Here is a 7,621-nt window from a genome sequence, read left to right as displayed (position 1 = left end):
CAAACTAGCATACTCATCGACCCTTGTAGCGATGACTGCCGAGTTGTAATGGTGGCGACATCATCAGTCTGCTGAACTAAGTCCCACCATATTCTAGCATCCTTCTTAAGCATAGACGAAACACAGGATATGCGGTCCGCGTTGCCGAGATTCATATGCGCTAGGATCGACTCTACATTTCTGAGCCATTCTTCTGCCTCAAAGGGGTCTGTTGTCCTTTCAAAGTTTGGAGCGTGTTGCTTACGAAATCGCTCATAGATTGGTTCCATGTGTTGAGTTGGGTACGGCGCATGGTTCGCGATTGGCCATCCCCCATAAGGACTTACTTGATGGGGTACTTTAGCCATTTGCTGAGGCTGTGGTTGCAGTGGAGGCGGAGGCGGAGGCTGAGTCTGTTGTCGCTGTTGCTGTAGCAGCTCTTCCACTTCTTGTTGTAGCCAGACAATTTCTGTGGTGATGTCCATCGGTGGCAGCGGCGCTCTTTCTTTAGCAGTAGCATTGGTTGCACGCCTTCCCCTTCTGCAAACTGGAGGGGCTTCATAAGTTTCAGGAGCAACGCTTAAGGCATTGGCGTTGTTGCGAGCAAATCTTCTGAGCGACATCTTCAGCAAAGTTCTAATAGTCGAGGAAACATATTAGAACTTACCCTAATAGGCTCTAAGGCAAAAACTTAATCTAAGCAAACATAACTCGGACCTATTAATTATGACTTTTTATGAAAAAATTATGTAAGCCTTCTTTATAATTAGGGTGTGTTTCTAAACTTAGACAAATAAGCCATCTTTATTATTTTCTAAGTGTGTTTCTAACTATCCTATATGACTTAATTCTCAGACTCAAAACTCATCGTTGTTCCAAAGTTAACCATATTGAGGGAGGGCTGGGATCAGTAAAATCATTCCCACTACTATGGCCCCCTAAACTCTCAATATAGAACCCGGTCCATTGATTTGTATCCACCCTCACCAAACTTGGTCATTATTTATTAAATTTATTATTTATTATGATTGTAAAAAAAAAAAATCAAACTCATACATGTCATTTAAAAATAACAATGATATTTATTTGGAAAAAAAAAAGTTTTCACTATGTACAATCATAAATGCAAAGATAATAAATAAAATAAATAACGAAAAATAAACTAATTTACAGATATTCTTAACTGAAAACATAAGGGCTAAAACGTTAACTAAACACAAAATCATAACAGCTATAACATAACAAACTTACATTGACGGTTAGATTCGGAGCTTGAGCGTGTTTATCAAGGAGAACTTCATGTAAATGGACCGTTGCTCTGATACCAACTGTAATGATCCAACTATTTCTAAGACCTTGGACCATTAGATCTGCTATACATAGCTACTATTTTGGGAAAGATACATAAGAAATAATATAACTTTATTAAATCTCAAAATATTGTATCAAATACATAATAATAGAAAATATGGCATGGGTACCCATTGTTTAAAACATAAAACATAATTTTAAACTAAAGAAAATTGTTTACAAAACTAAATGCAAAAAAACAGGATTTAAAAGACTAAAAATAAATAACTTCATCCTTGATCGACGCGCAGTCCACACATTCCATCCATCCTCAACACACAAGCCAAGCTACCAAGAATCCTTCCGCCTTCCATATTCATTTTACTACATCTCACTAAAAATAAAGGAATGAGCCTAATGCCCAGCAAGGAAAAACTACTAACACCATAAACATACACATAAAATCATATCATAACATATGCTATAAACATATCATAACATATACTAAAAACATATTATAACATATACTATAAACATATTATAACACATTCCATATAAGACTATACTAATAATGGCCATTATGGCATGTGATAAACCATCTACGTCCCTTATCTAATATTTGAGGTAGGTTAGATCACATGTAGTGTATGATAACCCATCTACATCCTCTGTCTAATATTTGAGGTAGGGTAAATCACATGTAGTGTATGATAACCCATCTACGTCCCCTATCTAATATTTGAGGTAGGGTAAATCATAACATAACATATTAAAACATAAACTTATCATAACATATTATACATAACATAACATAAAAGCATAACATATCATTCAAACATACAAGATCTAGCCTATTTTCCTTACTAAAACCGGGATATGAGAAAAAATGCAGGAATTGGAACACTCCTAAACCAATAATAAGAATAGTGAGTATTTCTAAAGGAAAGAGATGAAAAGAATAGAACTAAACCATCAAGAGAAATCTTACCAAAAAGACACCTTAAATTCAAAGAACTTAAAACCCTAACCACAAAACCATAACAAAAGTTAGAACCTGAATATAAACTAAAAATACTAAGGAATTAAACAGAATTGAACTTAAGAATAATGGTACCTTTATTGACCTTATGGATTGGCCTAACCTCAATACCGAAATACTCTAATCCTTACTTCAGTGTATCACTCTTATGTCTCACTAATACCTTGGAGTCTAATCACAGCAGAAGAGTAAGTGAAAGGGCTGGGTGCTAAGTCCTATTTGTAGAGTTCTAGGAATAAAAATCTTCTTTTTGGCTTTGAATAAAAATAATCATTTTAATTGAAAATATTTGAATATTCTTCAGTCAAAAGTTTAGGACTTGGTCAAATTGTTCAGAGAGAGGTTTAAGGAGACAAAGCTTAATTTTTAAAATTAAAAACAAATAGAATCCTAACTTCTAACTCCCTAAATCTCGTAACTCTAAACTCATCTGTAGTAAACTCAACATAACTGGAGTTGTAGAACTCCGATTTAGACCATCTTTATACCGTTAGAAAGCTAATTCAACTATCTACAACTTTATATCAATACCATTTTTCCAAATTAATTATATAACTGGGTCAAAAATAGGTCGGAAGTTACAGTACCTGAAAGTTATGGAAAATCTATTCAATTATCTAAATAACAACCTAATCCACAAATAAATAAAATTGTGAAAAATGTCATACTCCTAACAGATTCTGGTGAAGACTAAGTCTTATATTTTTCTTATTTTATCATTAAAATAATAATTCCTTAATAATCATGCATATGACAAGTGTCATAATCCTATTGGCTCTATCTAAACCTTAGGAATAACCATGCTCATCACAAGTGTCATATTCTTATTGGCTCTATCTAAATCTTAGGTTATAATAATTATCATATTAATAACCAGCAATATTAATCAAACCTTATGTTATAATTAATATTCTTAAACTATAGGTTAAACTTATAAAATCCATAACTATTTCTAGGAGTTTCCAACCAAGTCTCGGTTTGAACCAAAATCCACGAAATCTAACATACTACAAACTAATACTAGATATTGCTACTACTACTACTATCTAACTAGCTAAGTAAAATTCTGGGACTCTACAGTTTTAGTTTGAAAAACCCTAGATTTAGAAAAGGATGTTGTAATTAGTTTTCTTTTCATCTGAATTCTTTAGGTTATTTTTTTATGCATAATTATTTGAATTTTATTTTCATCATGTTAACTATGAACTAATTTATTTTTCTAGGGATTAATTTAGTCACTGGGATTTCTATTTAATTTTATTATGATATTCTCTTGATACTTCTTCTCTATTCTAATCTATATGATGTTCGTTTGATGTTGGTAAATACTTGATCACTATTTACTTTATTTAATGGTTTTGATTCAAAATTCGAAAGATGAGAATTGAATATGCTATCATTATATAGACATAGGTTGCATATTGGACGAAAGTACCTGTATGACTTGTGTAGTAATTAGGTTTCTTTGCTTAATGTCTTCTATATTTTCAAGTTTATCACAGAAATGTAGAAAACATGCATATAGACTGAGATCTTATATCTTGAAAAAGAATAAGAATCGATTACATTAACCTGCTATTTAGCTAGGAAGAAGAGATTTAGAATTGATTAGTAAAATTAATAGAATGAAAAGCTGATGAAATTAATTCCTAAGCTTTTTAGTATTGATTTTGAATTAGTTGATTCATTGTTTTTCTTATAGTTATTTAAATTTTGTTCATAATTTAGAGTATTCATTTTTAATTTTAATTATTCATTTAAGTTTAAATTCACCAAATAGAAAGTGATTGAATAATTAGTGGTATTCGGAAAACAGTCTTCGTGGGATCGATAATCTACTTATCATATATTACTTGAATTGACCACGTATACTTGTGTGCTAATTTTCACAGATCAATTTTTTGGCGTCGTTGTCGGGGACTTAATTTCTAATATCACAGTTAATTGTTGTTTGTTCTAATTTGGTTGTTTTATTTTATTTTTGTTTAACATTTATTTGGATTAAGGTTCTATTGTGTTTTAGAAATTGTTGGTATATGCGAAGAAATAGACAAAAAGAGATTATACCAATAGATTTGGAAATTGAAAATACTTGCAGACAAAAGCGAAAGGCAAAGAAAAGATTGGAGTTTACCATGGATGACAATTTGGGAAACGGTGCTAATAATGCTGCAGAGGTTCCAAGGGAACAATGACCAAGAACTTTGAGAGCTTATGTACTTCCTACTGTTACAGGAGTGCATTCATGCATCAGACCTCAAACCATCGCTGCAAATAATTTTGAGATTAAAAAGCAATTCTTCCAATGGTCCAATCAACTGTTCAGTTTGGAGGTATGCCAACGGAGGATCCCAATTTACATATGGCTAATTTTTTGGAGTTATGTGCTACGTTCAAGATGAATGGGTTGAGCGATGATGCTATAAGATTGAGGCTATTCCCATTTTCATTGAGGGATAGGCGAAGAGTTGGTTGATATCCTTACAGGAAAATTCTATCACTACATGGGAGGAGTTAGCTCAGAAGTTCCCTGCCAAGTTCTTTCCTCGAGCGAAGGCTGCAAAACTAAGGGGAGAGATCAATAATTTTTATCAGATGGAAGGGGAGTCACTGTATGATTCTTGGGAGAGATTTAAGGAGTTGTTAAGGAAGTGTCCACATCATGGTATAGAAAAGTGGATGTTGGTGCATAATTTTTACAATGGGTTGAATGGAACAACTAGAACAATTATAGATGTTGCGGCGGGAGGTGCTTTTATGAGTAAGAGTGCTTATGAGGCGTATGAGCTAATAGAAGAGATGGCTATGAATAATTATCAATGGCCAACTGAAAGGGGACAACCAAAGAAGGTGGCTGGAATGATGGAATTGGACGCTATATCAATGTTTACAGCTCAAGTAGCAGCCTTGACAAAGCAACTACAAAAGACTACACTCCCATCTCAAGCTATGCAAGTTCAAAACCTATGTGAATTGTGTGGTACAACCCATCCACCCAATCAATGCCCTGCTCTAGATATGAATAACATGCCTATGGAAGAAGTTCAAGCTATAGGGAATTACCCGAGACAGCCCAATAATCTCAATTCCATGACCTACAACCCAGATTGGAAGAACCATCCTAATTTTTCATGGTCTAATAATCAAAACACTCAACAACCTTACCCTCCACCTCAGCCACAATATCAACCTCCCCAAAATAAACCACCATATCAATAGCAACATGCATACCAACAACCTCTACCTGGATATTATCAACCACAAAATAGACCACCACACCAAATGCCAATGAAACCAGCTGAACCCCAACCTGATGCACTTAACTAATTTATGACTGAAACCAGGGCATCCTTAAGGAGTTTGGAGACTCAAATAGGGCAGTTTGCTACTTTAATGTCTAATACAGCTCAAGGAAATTTGCCTAGCACTATAGAAGTTTATCCTAAAGAACAGTGTCAAGCTATTACTTTGAGGAGTGAAACACGGTATGAAGAGCCAAAGAAGAATCAGTCAAAAGAAGAAGGTCAGAAGGGAAATACACAAGGCATAGAAGAAGAGAAGTATAATGAAGAAAACTTTATTGAAGACCTTAACAAGAAAGAAGTGGTACCACCTGTGAGCATTGACCATCATGTTAGAATTCCATATCCACAAAGGCTTCGTAAGCCTAATCTGGATAAGCAATTTGTAAAGTTTTTAGAGGTGTTCAAGAAACTACATATTAATATACCATTCACAGAAGCATTAGAACAGATGCCCAGCTATGTGAATCTCATGAAGGAGATTCTGTCTAACAAGAGAAAGATGGGTGATTATGAGACAGTAGCGTTAATAGAAAAGTGTAGTGCTATATTGCAAAGAAAAATTCCTCAAAAGTTAAGAGATCCTGGTAGTTTTACTATTCCATGCATGATTGGGGAGTTTGAATGTAATCATGCACTTTGTGATTTGGGGGCAAGTATTAATTTGATGCGTTTGTCGGTATTTCGTAGACTTGATTTGGGTGAAGCTAGGCCAACCACAGTAACATTGCAGCTGGCTGATAGATCTATGAAGTATCCACGTGGTATTATAGAAGATGTGTTGGTGAAGGTGGATAAATTTATATTTCCAGCTGATGTTATAGTTCTTGATATGGAGGAGGATGAGAATGTTCTTATTATTTTGGGGAGGCCATTTTTAGCAACTGGGCAAGCATTGATTGATGTGCAAAAGGGAGAGTTAAGGCTAAGAGTACAAGGGGAAAAAGTATTATTTAATGTGTTCAAGGCTATGACTTATCCTAAAGTAAGTGACAATTGTTTCTCAGTTGATGTGGTAGAAGAAGTAGTAGAGAGAAGAAAGTTAATTGAAGATCCTCTTGAAATTAGTCTTACAGTTGATGACGTAGATGGTGAGGATAATGAAGAGGCGTTGAGTTATTTGAAGTGGATGACGTAATCACAATCATATGGGTCGTGGAAGCATAAAAAGTTTGAAGAATTGGGCGAGGGACCGAAAAGACCATTACCATCAATTTTGAAGCCACCTGTGTTAGAATTGAAGGCTTTACCGGAACATCTACACTATGCTTATCTTGGGGAGAAAGAGACTCTTCCATCCATAGTTTCATCATTTCTTTCGAAAGTAAAGGAGGAGAATTTGTTGAGGGTATTAGGGGCTCATAACATTGCCCTAGGTTGGAATCTTGCTGATATAAGAGAAATAAGCCCATCGACAGTTATGCATAGAATTTTGATGGAAGAAGATTCTAGACCAACTATTGATGCTCAACGAAGACTTAATCAAACAATGAAAGAAGTGGTGAGGAAAGAGGTCTTGAAATGGTTAGATGCTGGAGTGATTTATCCTATTTCTGATAGTGCTTGCGTAAGTCTAGTACAAGTAGTACCTAAAAAGGGCGGCATGATTGTGGTGAAGAATGAGAGTAATGAATTGATTCCAACAAGGACTGTGACGGTTGGAGGATATGTATAGATTACCGGAAGTTGAATAAGGCAACTAGGAGAGATCATTTTCCTTTGCTTTTTATTGATCAGATGTTGGATAGGTTGGCGGGGCATAACTACTATTATTTTCTAGATGGGTACTCAGGTTTTCATCAGATTGTAATTGCACCAGAGGATCAAGAGAAGAAAACTTTTACATGTCCTTATGGTACTTTTTCTTTTAGAAGGATGCCATTTGGGCTATGCAATGTGATGGGGTTTTATGCCCTAATTAAAACCCAATATCTTTGTAATCTCATTTTATTATCAATAAAAGAATAGAAATCATTTTTTGACTTGGTCAATCACTTTACTCAAATGTTTT

At 34.6% G+C, this 7,621-nt stretch overlaps 1 non-coding gene across 1 annotated transcript; it reads right to left on the bottom strand.

The window, feature by feature from the left end:
• Positions 1-4,870: 4,870 nt before the first annotated feature.
• On the bottom strand, positions 4,871-4,977 carry LOC133827974 (small nucleolar RNA R71). The gene has a single exon (XR_009890620.1). It is a non-coding gene; the product is annotated as a small nucleolar RNA R71 (small nucleolar RNA).
• Between the last annotated feature and the right edge of the window lie 2,644 nt (positions 4,978-7,621).

Source organism: Humulus lupulus, chromosome 3 (assembly GCF_963169125.1).
Source record: "Humulus lupulus chromosome 3, drHumLupu1.1, whole genome shotgun sequence".
In the NCBI taxonomy this organism is placed as follows: Eukaryota; Viridiplantae; Streptophyta; class Magnoliopsida; order Rosales; family Cannabaceae; genus Humulus; species Humulus lupulus.
The sequence above is the reverse complement of the archived record's forward strand: the minus strand, read 5'-3'. Positions and strand labels throughout refer to the sequence as shown.